Below are 18,121 nucleotides of genomic sequence, written 5' to 3'. Positions count from 1 at the left end.
ATAACGAGAAAAAAATCTGATTGCTGAGGCAAACAAGGCAAACCTGGGCAAGCTGAACTTGCCCTCCCTGGGATGGACTCCAGGCCTGCCTTGGTTTCTAATGAGTTATGCCTTGGAGCTCTAGCTTCTCAGGGCACCAGCTTGGCGACCACCTGGCTAGAGTGATTTATTGAGATGCATCCTTGTTTCCATGCCTTTAAGTGTGTTGCCAGTACTTCTGGCAGATCTATTGTGGATGAGGCACTGCTAGGCAAAGGCCCTTGGAGTTGTTTATGTCCTGGAGCTGTAGAATACGGCCCCCCGGAGGGCGCTTTCTTTTGCTCAAGCTTGCAGTGGGAGGGGCATTGGCAGTGGCTTGGAGGAGTGAGAGCTAAGGCATCACTATGGAGACATAAATAAAATTGATCAAGTATAGACATACAGAAGAAGCTTCTGGAACAACTAACTTCTTCCTCAGAGGGCTGGGGGTGGAAATGAGCAAAAAATGCTGACCTTTTTCAAAGGGCATATAAATTATTTACAACCCATCTCCCAAATCTGCCCCTACCTCACTCACGGGCAGAAACCAAGTGCTCCCTGTGGCAGTGCATATACTAGGCAGTACCACAGTTCAATTTACAATGTTAAATTTTTGAAAGCTAAAAATACTCTAGCTTTAGTTATTCTGTACATCATAAATATACATAACGTTTTTTACTTGTGTTCCTAGAACTACTTTTTAAATGTCATAAGATTTCCGTTTTAACATTTTACCTCAGTCACTTTATATGTATATATTGTAGAAACCCAGTTGCGATGTGTGCGCATACATTGGACATATGTTTGCATGTGAATTGCCTCGAATAGCAGTGTGTGATTGTTTGGGTAAGCACTTGACTGCAGGGACCTGATTCCAGCTGTTTAAATACGCCTTTAAGAACAGATCTCCCAGTCTACCTTGAGACCCAACCAAATTTTCCAGATAAAAACATGACGGAAAAAGGTGTCCGGTGCATATTTGACATATTTTTTGAAATAACTTATGCCTATTCATTCCTGTAGAAAGGCACTATTTACCTCATCATGCATTTCTGTTTTTTTTTTTTTTTTTTGAGGATAAAGATAGGATGCAGGCATGGCAAACTCCAAAATATGCAGAGACCAAAAGAGCTGCTTGTGTAAAGTGAGTGCATGAAGTGCACAAGCAAGGTGTGGGGCCTGGGGAAGAAGAGCAGAAGTCTAATTTCGTGTAGGCACTTGCTACTTGGCTTTTCCTGTTTTATCTTTTTTCCCCAAAAAAATAGCTAAAAAAGGGGAAAAATGAAGAGTGAATAATGCACTGATGACTAAGTTCAGAATAACACAGCATCTAGTATGTAAAAAGCATGTAAACACAGGAAAAAACCACTTTGTAATCCCCATGAGCTCAGCCCAGTGCCTGCACCTGGTAACCTTGCAGCAAAGGCGAGCTATGCTTATTATATTGACTTGCAAAGATGGTTTGTGTTGTTTCCGTCTTGATGGCTGGAAATCTAAGGTTCAAAGTGCTGAGCTGGGATGCAACAGTTAGGCCTCAGCGACCTACAGTGAATGGTGAGTCTTCTGAACACTTGCATTTTACTAAGCTTACCTGCTTTCCATCATTTTTCTTAATGAAACATTTCATTTGTTGTTTTTACCACAATTGTACAGCAAGAGTCTCCCAGTTCAAAGACTGCTTAGGCAGAAGTCTTAAATGCCTTCTCTTCATTCATTTTTAAAATATCAAGAATCATACAAAAATCTTCATTCTTCTCTGCCTCCCCCAATACCAACACCCCCCCCCCACACACACACCCCAACATACACTCATTCACACCCCACCCTCCCGAACACCCAGAGTGATTTTCTGGACTCATTCCAGGCTGAAACACTTGCTTTCTGACTGCAACAATGTCTGATTTCATAGGTGTAATACCTCTTTCTTAACTTCAGAGAAATTTAGTCTCAAAGCATCCCTTGTGGCCTCAGATTTTTAATGCTGGATTCCCTAATGCTTTGCTATTTTCAGGATAAAGAAATTTCCGAGACAAAAAGCCTCTTCCATTCTTGGTATTGCTTACAAAGCAAAACTGTAAAGGTAGCATTTCATGTGTCTATTTTTTTGCATACCTAGTTTCAAACATGTTCACATTCCAACAAAGAGAATTAAGCATCAAATGAAGGTCATTTAAAAGATGTAAACTAATGACCCAGAAAATAGAGCCAGGTCAGTATGGGGAGAGGTGACATTGTGAGCTAGAAAGAAAGGTGAAGTAGTTAGAGTAACCCTTGCACACGTGTGTGCGTGCGTACACACACACACACACACACACACACACATTCCCTGTCCTCATGCCAAGCAAAGGTCAGGAGAAACAGATAATTTGAAAAAAATATAAAAAAGGAAAAATTCCTTTCAAATTAAACTTTCTTACTTGAAAGTGGGAGACTATAATACATTTTGCTTCACAGATGATTGTGAGAATTAAGTGTTGGGAGAGCTAACGGGGTGCCTGGTATGGAAGATGGTGTTCAGTAAGTATCTATTGCTGTTACTGTCATTATTGTCACAAACGTTTCAAATTTCCTGTTCTGAGTGCGTGTTCTCACCTACCAAGGTGTCACTCACCTGTCTAGCGGCTTCTCTGATTACCCAGAAGCAACAGCTGGTCATTAATTTGTCAACAAAGGGGTCCTTGGTGAGTTGAGCGATTCCTTCCTAGGAAATATTATTGAAATCACATCTGTTGATTCAGTAGCAGAGTCCTGCAGGCCCAGGATTCTGAGTGAATCGTGCTAAATGATAACAAGTGAGTTTATTTTCTTTTTCTTCTCCACCTTTCCTCTCTCCTCTTCTTCGCTCCCTCCCCTCCTCTTCCTTCTCCCCTCTTCCAACCATTCCTCCCCTCTCCTCACCTTTCCTTTTTCTTCTGTCTGAAGAAAAATTATACTTTAATCATGCAGTGGAAGAATATGGAACAATAAAAATAGCTATTACATCCAACAATATAGAACATAGCATAGCATCTATTTAATTGGAAACCAGACAGAGTTAACTCATTACAAAGCAAGTCAAGGTCACTGTGACCATAGTGCTCACCTTGGGGAGGGACTGAGGGCAGCTCCGGCAATGCTGGAAACATGCTATTGATGGTGATATAGTCTAGAGGTTTCCTGTGAATGGTTAGTCATGATATGGCAAGGAACACTTCTCAGCATAGCCAGATGATTGGAAGCAAAAAACCTAAGTTTTATTCATAACTGCCAAAAATCAAGTAACCAAGATGCCTTTCAACAGATGAACGCATAAACAAACTGTGGTATATCCGTGCAAATGAAAGTTATTTGTTGATAAAAAATTCAGCTGTTGATTCACCCAACATGATTTTTTTTTTTTAAAGATTTATGTATTTCCTCTTGAAAGAATTAACAGAAGATGGGAGAGATACACAGAGATAATGTCTGCTGGTTCATTCCCCAAATGGCCATGACAGCCAGATGTGGGGCAGTTTGTAGGAGCCCGGGGCTTTTTCTGAGCCTCCCACGTGAGTGCAGGGACCTAAAGGTATTCTCTGCTGTTCTCCTAGGACATTAACAGGGAGCTGGATCAGATGTGGAGCAACTGGGGCTGAAATTGGCGGAGGATTAGCTCACTTTGCCAGCCGTCACATGGATTTATTTGAAAGTTGGAGTCACCTAGATACAGGAGAGACAAAGTGTGATCTTTATGTTGACTCATTGCTAAAATGGCTATGTCAGCCATGCTGTGAGTCAGGAGCCGGGAGCTTCATCTGTGTTGTGAGCTCTCCCTCCTTTTCTTAACGTTACTAGCTTGTTCAGGAGAAATGTCCCCTCCATTGAATGGATATAACTGGGATGGCAAACATGCCTGCCTTGTTCAGGATTGTTCTAAAGAAAAGTCTATATGAGAGCTGTGTAAGTATTAAGGAACAGACTTGAGTTTTCCAGTCTATCCCTGTAGAGGTTTATTTTTTGTTTTCTCATTTTTTTCATTGCTCGTTGATGCATATTTTAATAAAATATATGTTGCTTTATTATAAAAATGCAAGCATAGGTTTCTGGAAAAACCACAAATTCCTATCAAGTTTTTGTGCCAAGCCTGATTTCCTGATTGCTGGTGACTTCAACCGCTGAGCTGTTAGTGAAGGAGGACCACAACTCACAGTATATACCTAACCTCTGCCCCGATCTCTGCATTTCATATAAAATGGCTTGGGGAATGTCATTTCGGCAAACCCACCACCACTCTTCCTGTGTGTATGGTGCTGTAGTTTCAGAAGCACTTTTCCATGCATTTCATCACTTCATTTTCCCAACAAGCATGTGAGTATGGCAGGCCTTTATTATTCTTAGTTTAAACATGAGTAATAAAACCGTGAAAAAACAGGATCAACACACAGAAGGTCACTAAGTTCCAGAGTGGAGACTTGAAGTCAAGAATATATGACTCCAGGGTCTTGGCTTTAGCCTCTACTCACAGGCAGAAGGAATACAATTCTCAAAACAAACAAAAGAAAAACCAAAGGCTTTTCTTAATAGTGTCCTTTCATCTCTAGAAGGATCTCTATTCCAACAGAAGGCTTACAGGCACAATCAGAACTATGAATTACAAGTCATTTTTATCCAGGGTGCTTCTGATCTTGTTCCAGTTCTTTGCCTCTTCGAAACTGCCATAAGAAAATCATAAGAGCACAGATTCATTGAGTTTCAAGCTTTTCAGTTTGGAAGATCATCCTTAGGTCACTAATGTAACCAGTCTCTGGCAAGGTGGCTGAGAAAGTGAGGAGTTGTGTGCCGTGGATGTGGCCCCACCCATTCTCAGCTGTGCTGTCACAGGACTCTCCATGAGAGCTCTCCATGAGCTTCAGGGTATTTCATATGTAAGTGGGGAAAATAATAGATCTGACTTTCTTGCAGATGGCATGAAGCATGTAAGCATCTTTCATGTACACTGTAAAGCAAATATGTTTGCTTTATCAGCACTTGAAAAAAGATACTGTGGTTACTACGATCCTGAGTTTGCCGTTGCTAGTTAAATGCTGCAATCTAAGGCACCAAGCCTGTTGGAAGAGCCCTATGCATTGTCTGCTGTAAGAATCTGTTCAACTTTTGCTTCATCAGATTTCAAAATGATGAGTGAAGGCTGATAGTGATGGGAGCTTCAATTCAGATCCTCTGTACCATTTCACCTTGGGCAAAGTTAGATCCTAGAACTACATTCCTTCCAGCAAATTCATTGTGGCTCCACACGTTACCTGAAAGCCTACTAAGCATTCAGGCACCATGGTAGGCACTAAGGTGGATGGAGGAGAGATGGATAAAGTGTGGTCTTTAGCTTTGACAAGCTTGTACTTCTCTCAGAACAGGGGAAAATCCATAAGCAGAACTATGGCAGAGCACACATATTGGGATTTATACTGTTTTTTATTTTACATTTTTCTGCCTTCAAATTTAATGTTATTTTAGCCCAATTATATCCTATTCTAAGAAATCCTGGTAGTAGATCCAAGAGCTCTGTGAATCAACTTGTGGACTGATGTTCTCAGCCTAAACTTGACCATAACTTTCAATAACAGAAAATGGATTAAAAGTCAACACAAATCTGGAAAGATGTTCTCCTAAATAATAAACAGAAAGACCATTTTTTCCTTTTAAACTTTGAAGATTTATTTAAATATTTATTTATTGGAAAGACAGATACAGAAAGGAAGAGAGGAAGATCTTCCATTCCCTGGTTCACTCTCTAAGTGGCCGGAACAGCTGGAGCTGAGCCAATCCAAAGCCAGGAGCCAGGTGCAGCCTCTGGTCCCAAGCCTTTGGGCCATCCTTGACTGCTCTCCCAGGCCACAAGCAGGGAGCTGGATGGGAAGGGGAGTGGCCAGGACACAAACTGGTGCTCATTTGGGATCCTGGCACTTACAAGGGAAAATTGGCATATAAAGTGCAACTTCAGTAATCCAATGCATAATGCTATGTTTGGCTGCATCCCGTGTGTTTTGATGTTTTTTATTTCAGTTTTATTCATTCCAAATAATTTCTTTTCTCTTGTTGAAATCATTGCTGGCTTATGGATTACACGGTGGCATCATTTTTTCCCAGAGACTTTTGTGTTTCTTTTTAGTCATTCACGTGTTGGTTACTCAGTGGCACATTTTTTTATGGTCCTGTAATTTGTTGATGTTGTTGTTGTGACAGTTGGTCTAGCTTATACCAGTTGTTGATCTTGTTTCATGGCTTCTCAGTTATGGAAATGTATAGAGATAGAGTGCTGGGGTCTGCCATATTCGGATATGGGGGGTATAATGCAATATGTATCCCTGCTTCCAGACAAACGATGGGTTTCCAATGAAACTGTTGGACATGTGTAGACAATGGAATGCTGGACTGACAGACCAATTTTAACTAATGAACCCAGGGACAGATTTCAAGAGAGGGCAAAGGACACTTAAAGATTCAATAGAATAAAAACATTTTAGCAAACGGTCTGGTATTTTCAATAGGATGCCAGAAAACATCATCTTTTGGAAACAAAATCAGAGCAGTTGGAGGAAAAAAAATTACTGAGGTTAAAAATGTTAGGATGGAATGCAGATTTGTAGTGAGAAAGACAGCAAGGACCTTTGGAAAAGCTGCCATAGCACAGTTAAAATAGTCCCTGGAGAAAGAACAAATAGGACAGCCTGAGCTTCTGCTTCCTCAATGAAGACTGCATCAGCATTAGAGATATAACAGGATCCGGAGAGTTTGTCATTCACAGATTTTTTTTCTTTGTGAATTTTTACCGATTTGTCAAGAGGCACATTAGAGGTAGAAAAGTCAGGAGGAAATTTTAGCAGCCTCATATGGCTGCAGCGAGGACGAACAAACAAGTGACTCCAGGACATGAGGAAATGTTCCCCTTCCAAGCTTTAGAACCTGACCACATGATCTTGAAGTTTTACTCCCTAGGAGTAAGGCTTAACAGGGATGAGTCTAGCTTTGGCTCATGTCATAACTTATATTGGGTTAAAAAGTTGTAGAATTGTCTTCTAGGTTTCTGCTTTCTCTAGAAGGGAGATTTCCTAGGGAGTAATTTTTCCATATTTTGTTATTTAAGGATGAGCATTTGGCCAGGCAGTTAAGACTGTGATGCCTACATTTCCTATTGGAGAACCTGATTTGAGTTCTGCCTCTTTCCCATTCCAGCTTTCTGCTCATGGGAGACAGCAAGGAGTGGTTCAAGTGACTGGGTTCCTGCCATCCACATAGTAGACTGTAGCTGAGTTCCTGGTTTCCAGCTTCAACCTATCCAGCTCTGGCAGTTGTGGAAAACTTTTTAAAAGAACCAGAAAATGGGAGATTTCTCTCTCTCTCCCCTCCTGCCTTTAAAACAAACAAACAAACAAACAAACAAACAAACCCTGTGAGAACATGAGCCTAGCATGGTAGCCTAGTGGCTAGAGTCCTTGCATTCCTTGCCCTGAACGCGCCAGGATCGCATATGGGTGCCGGTTCATGTCCTGGCAGCCCTACTTCCCATCCAGCTCCCTGCTTGTGGCCCTGGAAAGCAGTCGAGGGCAGCCCAAAGCCTTGGGACCCTGAACCCACATGGGAGACCCAGAGGAGGCTCCTGGCTCCTGGTTCCTGGGTTTGGATCAGCATTGGCTCCAGCCGTTGCGGCCACTGGGGGAGTGAATCATTGTACAGAGGATCTTCCTCTCCATCTCTCCTCCTCTTTGTGTATCTGATTTTCCATTAGAAATCTAAAACAATTATGAAAATAACTTTCATTGCTCAACATAAGAAACAGGAATCTATCAAGCAAGATAACATGATATAAATTTAAGGAGAGTGACAAGAAAAATTAACCAGGAAGTGATTCATATAATAGTTATTAGATCCAAAAGAAAATTAACAATCCAGGTAACCATGTTGGAGAACATGAAATAGAGAATTGATAATTATGACTGGGACTTGAAAGCTATAAAAAGTAACCAAGCTAAAATTCTTGACATGAGAAATGTAGAACAAAAGATAGCAGTATACAAATATATTCAAGAGAATAGAAAATGCAGAAATATTTGTAAGGCATACAAAAACCTAATAAAGTTGAAAACAGAAGTCCTTCAAAATTAAACCACAATTTCAACAGTCCTCTGAATCTTTTACAAGTTGAATAAACAAATAACTAAGTTTATAGCAAAATTGCTGAAAACCAGAGAAAATGATGAAAATCTGAAATAAAGAAGGCAAAACATGTTAGTTCGTTTATCAGTAGGCAAATAAGGTAAGTGAAGTCTTTAAAGTGCTGAAAGAGAATGATCTCCAATTATGAAAACCTTCTCAAAGAAAGTCAAACCAAGAACTCTTTAAGCATACACCTTTAGGGGAGTTCACCACCTTCACCAAGACAAAAACTAGAGTTTTTTTTTTTAAAAAGATTTTATTTTAATTGGAAAGGCAGATTTACAGAGAGAAACAAAGATTTTCCAAACACCTGTCCAATCCCCAAGTGGCTGCAACTGCCATAGCTGAGTTGAGCCAAAGCCAGGAGCCAAGAGCCTCGAGCCTCTTCTGGATCTCCCACATGGATGCAGGCTCCCAAGGCTTTGGTCCATCTTCCACTGCTTCCCAGGCCACATGGGATCCCAGTGATGCAAGGTGAGGATTTAGCCACTTAGGCTATCGTGCCTGGCTTAGAAAGTATTTTTCAATGTATAAGAAAGATATGCCATATGCAGTACAGAAACGTAAGAATGAAGAACATTAGAAACAAATACAGGTCTGCGTAAATTAGAATATATAACCAGAATTTATGCAGAACTATAAAATAATGGAAAGATACAGCCTTATGAATATGTACATAATCCTTTCACAAGTCGTGTAGGAAAGAAGAGTTTTGTGTCAATGAACACATCCAAGTTCTCATCCTCCTCACTAATCTGGCAATGAAAAATTAAACCTAAATCTAGTAAAACTACACAGGCTAAGAGTTGCCAAATATTGGTGGAGTTTGGGAAAAGTGGGGACTCTCATTCACAAGGTGGTGGAAAATTAGTGATTAGAGTCATCTTGTAGAATGGCATAACATTACCAAATTAAAGATTAACATGCTATGGTACCCCATAATTATATATACTGTCACATTCCTGAATGTATGGTGGAGCTGTAATTCAACCCGCACAGCAGGGAGCTACCAGCTGCTAGCACACCTGGCTTGTGAATGGGCTGTTATTCCCCACCCGCCCAGTCTCCAGATGCAGTTCTCTCCAAACATCCTCCCATCCTTAAGTTTCCCTACTTCACATATTCCTGCCTTCCTGTCTGTAGCCAGTGTTTCCTCGGTGTAAGTATTGCATGCTTTTCTTCACTAGCCTTTTCTTGTAAAGATGCTCATGGCTCTAAGGGCTAATGGACATGTTCTCTGTGACGGATATAGTCTTGCTTCTGCACCTGGTGCGTTTCTGACTAGCTGCTGCAGCGGCTCAATAAACACTCCTCTTTTTCTCAACTCGCTCTATCTGGAGAGTTTTGATTTAACGTGTTGACTAGAGATCTGAGCACGTGTACATTGAAAGATTTGCTCAGGAAGGTTTTTTTTTTCTTATTGTTAAGATATATTTAACTGTTTCATTGGGAGTTCATCTTTGATTTAGAAGTAGATACATATTGCATTGTATCCTCACATTTGGATATGATAGATTCTGCTACAGTTCTTGTACATCCCCTTAAATGAAAAGCCATAAAACAAAACAGAAAAATAGAAAATCTACAACATGAAATTAAGTAACATGCTACTGAATGACCAGTGTGCCACTGAAGAAATGAAAAAGAAAATAAAAAACCTTGAATCAAACGATGCTGTTGTGTGATCTGTGTGTCAGTGAGGAAATTCATTCTTTATCAGGCGTTTTCATCAACCTCCCTGTCATCAGAATGTAATATTATAGGTCCTTGGCAGGGTTATTTTAAGAGTTCAGAAAAACCCAAGTGACCGTCAACGGTGGGATGATACACTATGATATAGTTACACAATGGAATGTTATAGTCGAGGATCAGCAAATTACAGCCCATGAACTAAATCTGGCCCACTGTTAGTTTCAGTAAATGTATTTTAGAAATTGTCATGCTTATTTTATGTATGGGGGATGGCTTTTTTTACGCTGTAGTGACAGAACATTTCAGTATGCTTTGAAAAGCAGGAAATTTTATTATCGTCCCTTTTCAGAAAATGCTTTCCAAATGCAACTGTGTTTATTAACAAGAATGAATCTTACAAATGAAACACTGGGCAAAAGCAACAAGAACCCCCCCCCCCGCAATTACATAAATATTATGCTTTCAACTGAGTGGTCATCTTTCCTACTTTTAGATGTCTTTCCACATCCAGTTCTCTCAGTTATTGCAGATCCAATCTATCACCAAACCACAGTAGCTTTTCCTTTGAGTTGCAGAAGGCTTCCTAGCTCTTGTTCTCACTCGTCAAGTTGTCATTATCTCTCATTAGGGGGTTGATATGACCTTGTTCCTGAGGCTGCTCCTTCTGCCCTCAGCACTACTCGCATAGGGCAGCGTCATCTCGCGTCATTCCTGTGCTCAGTACTCTTCCCGCACTTTGGTTCCTGTTCAGTGTAAAACCAGCATTATTGATAGTGTGCATGGGGCCTTACACAATTCTGCTGACGTCTGCCACTGTCTCGCTCCCTCTGATAGGCACGCTGCTCTCTGTGCGGCTCACGGAGGCTTTCCCAGGGCCATTGCCCTGTTACATGTTCTGCCCAGTCCACTCTTTGTTATATCCATTTGGTTCATTTCCTCATCTACCTCAGACCTTTACTCAAGTTTTTCTTCTTGGTGAGAACTTGCTTTCCCATCCTATTTGAATGTGTAGCTCTCGCATTTGTGACGCTCATTTGTCTACTTTGCCTCTAAAGTCCATCTGAAATACACTATTTTCTGAAATACTTTAAGTATCTATTTAAAATACTCTACTGCTATCTAGAATGCTCTACTTTCTTTTGAAAGATCCAAAAGGGAGGGGGTTTCATTTCTCTTGCCCTTTGTTGTACTTGAAACAATGAATAGCACAAAATAATACTAAATGCTTTTGGACTAGAGAATTAATGTCTTTTTCTGGAAAAGGTGACAAAAATCGTAATGGGTATGATATTTATGCAGAAAGATATATTTACCAAAATATAAAAGGTTCAAAGGAGAAGACATGGAAATTAGAACATGGGTAGCAAATTATATATATGTTAATATAATGTATAAATAAATATAAATATATATTAAAATATGTTTGATAGAGACCTGGAATTCCTGCTTCATTCTACTCTCTTATTCTCTCTCTGTCCCTCTCTCCCCACCTCCATCTCTCTCACTGTCTCATATCACAAGCAAACAAATAAAATTAAAAATAGGCCAGTTAAAATTGCATAGATTAGCATAAACACAGCAATATTCTTTGGTTTTTCATGCCATTGCTAGAGAAGGAATAGAGTGGAGAGTATAAACAAAAACATCTGCATGTAGAGCATTCGCCAATGTGTGACTTTTGGGAAAGTACCCAAGCTGTTTGAATCGTGTTTAATGATAAAAATTAGGAGAATGATAACTTGCTCTCATTGGTTGGATGAGAAGATGAAATTATGCATGTATGAAAGACTTAGAAATTACTCTAAGTCTTAGTACTTCTCTTTACTCCTTAAGGGATGACAGGCTTTCCAGATGAGTCATTAGAGCAGCTTTTCCTGTTCTCTAGGGAATGACCATTTGCACTAACATCAGGAAGATGTCTGAGTGTATGCACAAAACAGGTGTCTTTGTGTTGCTGCATTTCATTGACGCATTGCAGATCCAGCATCTCTGACTAGCATCACTTCCTTCTGTGAGATCCTAGAGACTTGGATCTTAACCTAAGTCTTCATGATGTCTTACATGAATCAGTCAAGTTCACTCTATCACCCACATCAGTAACCCCTTTGTAGACCATATTCATTTTTTATTCAGGACGGATGTGCTTTCTGTCATCCTGGCCAGTGCTGCCTTGATCCTGTGACCTGGTGTTTCAGACCTTTGCTCTCTGCTGCTACCCCTTCCCTGCATGAAGTCTTTCTTCCTAGCTCCAGAAATACACCGCCTTGGCTCAGCTGCTTTGAAATGTTTGCTGTTAATCATACATGCACACATGCATAGTTTAGTCCTATCCTTTATTATCCTGCATTATCTGTGGGATTGCACTGGTTACATTATTTGCAAATGCTCAATTTTGAATTCACACTAAGATAACATTAACTGGTATGCAAAAAAAAAAATGTCCCAGTGATGTGAGTGATGTTCATGACATCATATTAAAAAGGCAAAGCAAGTAAAACCGTTTGTATTCTGCTCTACAGCCAGCTAACTGTTAGGGGAAAAAACTAGGAAGCTGTGTGCTTCCTGCTGAAAACTCTTATGCCTAATAGATTAGTATGTATTATTTCAAAACACTGTTTTTACCACCTCATACAAATGCTAGGACCAAGGGGAAAGACTATGCCAAGTATGGGCCTAACACTGCGAACGCATGTGCAACATGGGTCTGGGAATGGGCCTGGTGGGGGAACTTGGGAAACTCCCCTGGTGGGCCACAGCTCCTGCTGGTGCACGTGTGGTTCAGGCCTGGGTACTGGTCAGGCCAGCCCAGGCCAGGTAGCTGCACCTGTTGGCACATGTGTTGGGTGGTTCCATAAGTAACGTACTGGGTTAGGCCAACCTTAGGTCATTGGCATGTGCAGGAGCCAGGCCAGAGTGTGCATCATGTAGGGCTAAACTGTTACAACTATTGACTTGCATGAGCCAAGGATGGAAGCAAACTGGGCAGGGCTAGGCTGAAGTTGGGACTGGGGGAGGGCTGTGCCAGATCAGGCTGAAGCATCCAATGGCAAAGGCTGAAGTGGGGGATGGGCTGTGCCATGCTGGGTCAGAGCACCCACTGGCATGTGCAAGATCTGTAGCTGGGAGCAGGCTTGGTTTGGGAACTATGGGGATGCCCCAACTGGGTTGTGGTTCTCACTGTTGAGCAGGAGAGCCAAAATCAGACTAGATTGGACATGACTGCACATGGGTGGGGACTGGGTCTGGAGTGCGCTGCAATGGGCTGGACTCCAGCACCTACTGGTGCTCGTGAGAGCCAGGGTGGGTACAGGACAGGCTACTCTAGATCTCAGCACCTACTAAGCCACAAGAGCTGTGTCTCCACATGGGCTGGTAGAGGCTTGGCTGTTAGTAACCAACAGTAAGAACTTGAATGGGTGTGGGCTGATTGGGCAGGAAAGACTGCTGTACCCGCAGTGACAGGTGGTAGAATGGGTTAGCTGGGTCAAGACCCACCATTGTCAGCAACATCTGCCGTTGAGAAGAGACCTGATTGGGGAGCTTGGGGAACTCCTCTGTCGGGACATAGTCCTTGCAGGTGAGCACAAGAACCAAAGCTGGGAGTAGCTCAGACCAGGCCAGGATGCTGTGCCTATTGGCATACAAGGAAGGGGGTCAGGTTTGGACGTGGGCCAGGCTGGGTCAGGTAATAATACCCACTAGCAGATCTGAGAACCAGGAGGTGTTCAGGACAGGTTGGGTCACAACACCAGCCAGTTCACATTATGGCTGGAACTGGGGGCTGGCTGGGCTGGGCAAAGCTATAGCAGCCACTTGGATCAGCCGGAAAGGGGAGCAGGTTGGGCTAGGTCAGACTATAGCACCTGCTGGCAGATGGCGAGGTGAGGCGGGCCATGCCAGAATGAGCCACAGCACCCACTAGCACATGTGGACCAGAGGGTAGGGATTGTGCAAGCCTGGTAGGGTGGCTGCAGGGAAACTCTCTTGCTGGGCATTAATCCTACTGGCAAGTGTGAGAACTGGAATGGGGGCTGGGCAGGGCTACACCTGTTAGGCTGCATGTAAGCTCAGTTGTTGTTAAGCATTATCTGTCCTGGAACTTTTGGAAACACAGAAATTTGAATTAGACTTCTGTAAAAATTTTTTTTATAGTAGTAGTATTTTGATATGACAAAATTATGTTCCACTTAGCATCTCACAGTATCTTTAATACAATCCAAATGCCTACTCAGTTGTATCTACTAAATAAAACTTTCAAATATTTAAAATGCATATCAAGGATGTCAAGATTTATAACATCTAGTTGAAATAGAATTTCTTTATATAACACAATATAGATGAGATGTAATTATTGGCATTAAATGATCACTTTAAATATCTATAAATAAGCACATAACTTTTATCAATCTGAAGCAATGTGAACATACTGAAAGGCAGAAAACACAAAGATCACTCCAACATAGAATCTTATATTCTGAGACACTTCAACAAAGTCAGGTCTGGAGTTCACTGGAGCTAACTAGAAAGATTTAATCATTAATTAGATAAACAGATATAATAATGTGCTTTTAAAACTTTGTTACAACAGAGGATCAGATTTTAATTCCATGAATCAATGATGAATATGTATCTAAATATAAAGACTAGCAGATAAAAAAGCACATGGGTGCATCCCATACCTGGAAAAAACTTAGCAGTGAGTTGCTTTTATAACAGTTTGTTTGGTATAAATGTTATTACATTTTTAAAGGAATGCCTTAAACAATACCTTAAGAGTTATATTCATAAAATTCAAAAATTCAGTATAAAAGTTTAATAGAGTTTAAAAAGAGATGTTAATTATGAAAAATCATTGTTTATACAGTACAAGAGGCTAGGTATTCTGTCTGAAACTTTGAGACAAATTTCTGGTGGGACAACTATGGCTAAAATGCCCTACTCCACCACAAGAATAACAATTATTTCTCCTTTGATTTCCTTGATTGCCTCTTACGTTCTTTAAGACTCCAGTGGCGGTTTGACCCTGAAGAGCTGCAGCAATAATTAACCCTTGCACGTAAGATGGAGTTACTTCAGCACAGGCTCGAACATAATCTGACAAGTCTCCTGTCCTTCTCACTGGCTGAATTAAGGTCTGGCAAGTTGGAGTAGCATTTTCAAAAGCTAGCTGTTTAACTATGAGATCTGTAACTGTATTGTTAATTACTGTCCGGGTCACTGCCTCGGTGAGTCTAGCTACAAAATCTGCAAAAGTCTCCTCAGGCTTCTGTTTAACATTTACAAAATTTGAAGACTTTTGATCTGGAGATGGCAGGCATCTCCATGCTCCTAATGCCAGGGAGGAGATAAGGTGTAATGCCTCCTTAGGCAGAGTAAGTTGTTCTGAAATGCCAAGACGAGTGCCCTGTCCTAAAAGCATGTTTGAGGTAAAAGGTTTGCCACATCTCACAGATCCCTGGGACTTCACCTCTGCCTTTACTAATTCCTCGTATTCCACTTTCCACAAAAGGAAGTTTCCTCCTGTGAGGCAAGCCTTGGCAATCTGAAACCAATCATATGGAGTCATCCACTTTACTGCTAGACCCTCCACCATTGCCATAGTGTACGGGGAGTTTGACCCGTAGTCTGAGACAGCATGCTTTAGTTCTTTAATAAGCTTATCAGGCAACGGTTCCCATTCAGGCTCATCCCATTCATGGACAACAGGAAAACAGAAAAAATTACCTTATGTGCCTGTGCATTGCCCCTCTAAAGCCAACCTTTGCTGGATCTGGTCTAGCTGGAAAGGGCTCACACTGCTTAACTGAATAATTAGGAGGCTTATCAACAGCAGGAGACCACCCATCATGTAATTCAGCTGTCTGCACTTTTTCACAATCCTTAACCCCTGATCTAAATCTTTATGATTTTAAAAGATCTTCTTTCTCCTCTGTTAAAAATCCTCATGATCATTTTCATAACACTTTATATTATCTTCAGGACGAACACTTTCCATTGAGCCATAAGTAGAGCCTGAGCCTCCCTTTTTCCGTTAACTCAAGGGAGTGTGCTCCTGGGGTGGAGCAGTCGGGGAAGATGGGGCATACGCATCTGTCCCTGTATCCAAAGCTGGTCTCAATATTGTCCAAATACCATGCGCTGAGGAAGGCATGGCAGCTGCCCCACGGCTATGATATCACCTCTTCATGTCATTCCCTACCTGATCCCATCTTCGTAAATCCAGAGTTCCCTCCTCTGGGAACCAGGGACTAATTGTCCGTATAAACTGCAAAAATTGGGAAAGCTACTTTTTGCTAACCTTTACTCCTTTCTTTTGTCAAGTATGCTTAATAATATCCGTACAGGCTTCTGTCGCCGGATGCACTCTGCCCCATTTTAACTTTATAGTAACAGAGGGTACAAAACTTCTCAAGAAATGTTCTGACTATTCACCCCTCCTAATGTGACCTTCTGTCAGGGGGCCTGCAGCACCCTGGGTGAAGTCCTATCCACGCCGCAAGAAACGAGAGAGGAAAGACCTACCTTCTTCGAGCAGTCACGTTGGACACCACTCGAGAAGGGTGTGTAGCTGAGGTGCAAAGAGGAAAGAAAGACGGACCACTAGGATTTCATGATCATAATGGACGATGCGGGAAAGCTGTCCGCTTTATTTATACAAAATCAGTCAAACTCTGGCTCAGACTTTTTATGTCATGGTCAAGTTGGGAATTTCTAAGGATAATTCTGCCATTAGTTTTACGTAGAAACAATAGCAGTTTCTGATACAATTCTTATCCTACAACTCAATCTTGTATCACAAAGAAAAGGGCAATCTAAAGAATGAGGAAAGAATGAAAGCCTAAATATAGGCCCCTTGATTAGCATAAGGTCAATGGGGACAGCCAAGACAGTAGGAATAATAGAAGGCCCTTTTGCAAGATGCTATCACCGACATTAATCTCCAAGCTCACACTGAGCAAAAGGCCAATCCCACAGTAGCAAATAATGCCTGGATAGTTTAGGATTCCCTGGCAAGGTAGTCCGGTGTCCATGCAAAAGAAGGTGGAGTTGCATTCAGGTGGCTGCAGAGACCTCGGTCCGTGGGGCCCTGCCATACAGCGGGAAGTTCCCTGTGGCCCTGCCTGCAATGAAACAATACTCTTCACGCCTTTGTGTCCCCTACATCCACTGCATGGACCCCAACAATTGATGTTTTTCTTCTACATTTTAATTTCTAAGTTTTATAGTTTTAACCCTAGCATTTTGATTCCTCTTCAATTTTAAATTCATTTGTATTTATGAATTGAAGGAGCTGTCAATATTTATTTCGCCATATAGTCAGTTAGTTGACTATAGCTTCCCGGGAACACTTGCTTTCCACTAGTTAAACACTTTGGCAAACTTGTTGACATCTTCTGTATAAATGTGGTCTGTTTCCATACACTTTCCCTGCACTGGCTGTCATTCAGGCTCTGACAATTGTGCACCCTGCTTCCTACCTGAGTGTATCTCCCTAGCCCTGCTTGAGCTGCTGTTAGCACAGCGTGGATGGTTTCCTCCCCCTGTTTAGCTTCTGACATCTGATGCAATAATCCTCCCCTAATATGCTGTCTGCTTTGGTTTCCTCCAAATGATGGCCTTGCAGCTACATTGGCCAAGGCAAATAGAATAAGAAAGTCTGAGGAAGAGACAGTGTTGTTTCCGCATGGACTGACTCTAAATGTTTCACATGTTTTCTACTTCCTTCACTCTTTCAATCTGAATCATTCCCATTGGATAACTGACTTTGCCTTTCTTCCATGTCACTGTGTATTCGGATTTTTGCTATTGTTTGTTTTGAAATTTTCCCAAGAACTGTGGGACTGGGAGTAGTTTGTAATTTTTAAGCACTTGCAAGCATGCTGTTGTTCACAGCTGCCTGGTCATATCTGTTGTTCAAACTTGTATCAGTGTGACGTGTTCTAGCAATGACCATCTCAGTGAGTACAATCCTGCTGGATTTGCTTACTGATTTATCAGTGTCTGTATTGTCTACATTGTATGTAATAGTAAGTTGTATTCATTGTCAGAAAATTCTGAGATAAAATGAAAAGCAGTTTTGTGATTTGCTCTTTTTTTTTCACAGTAAGAATGACAGAATAAAAAATCCCTTTTTTCTTATCTTCTAAATAACTGGATTACTTCTATAAGCTTCCATTTTGCTTCTTAAAACACAGTAATGTTTATTGCTGACTGTTGAATCACAGTTAACACCTGTAAACGT

This window comes from Ochotona curzoniae, unplaced genomic scaffold (genome assembly GCF_017591425.1).
Source record: "Ochotona curzoniae isolate NIBS_2020 unplaced genomic scaffold, NIBS_Ocur_1.0 contig_3190, whole genome shotgun sequence".
Taxonomy (NCBI): domain Eukaryota; kingdom Metazoa; phylum Chordata; class Mammalia; order Lagomorpha; family Ochotonidae; genus Ochotona; species Ochotona curzoniae.
This window is presented reverse-complemented; position numbering follows the sequence as displayed.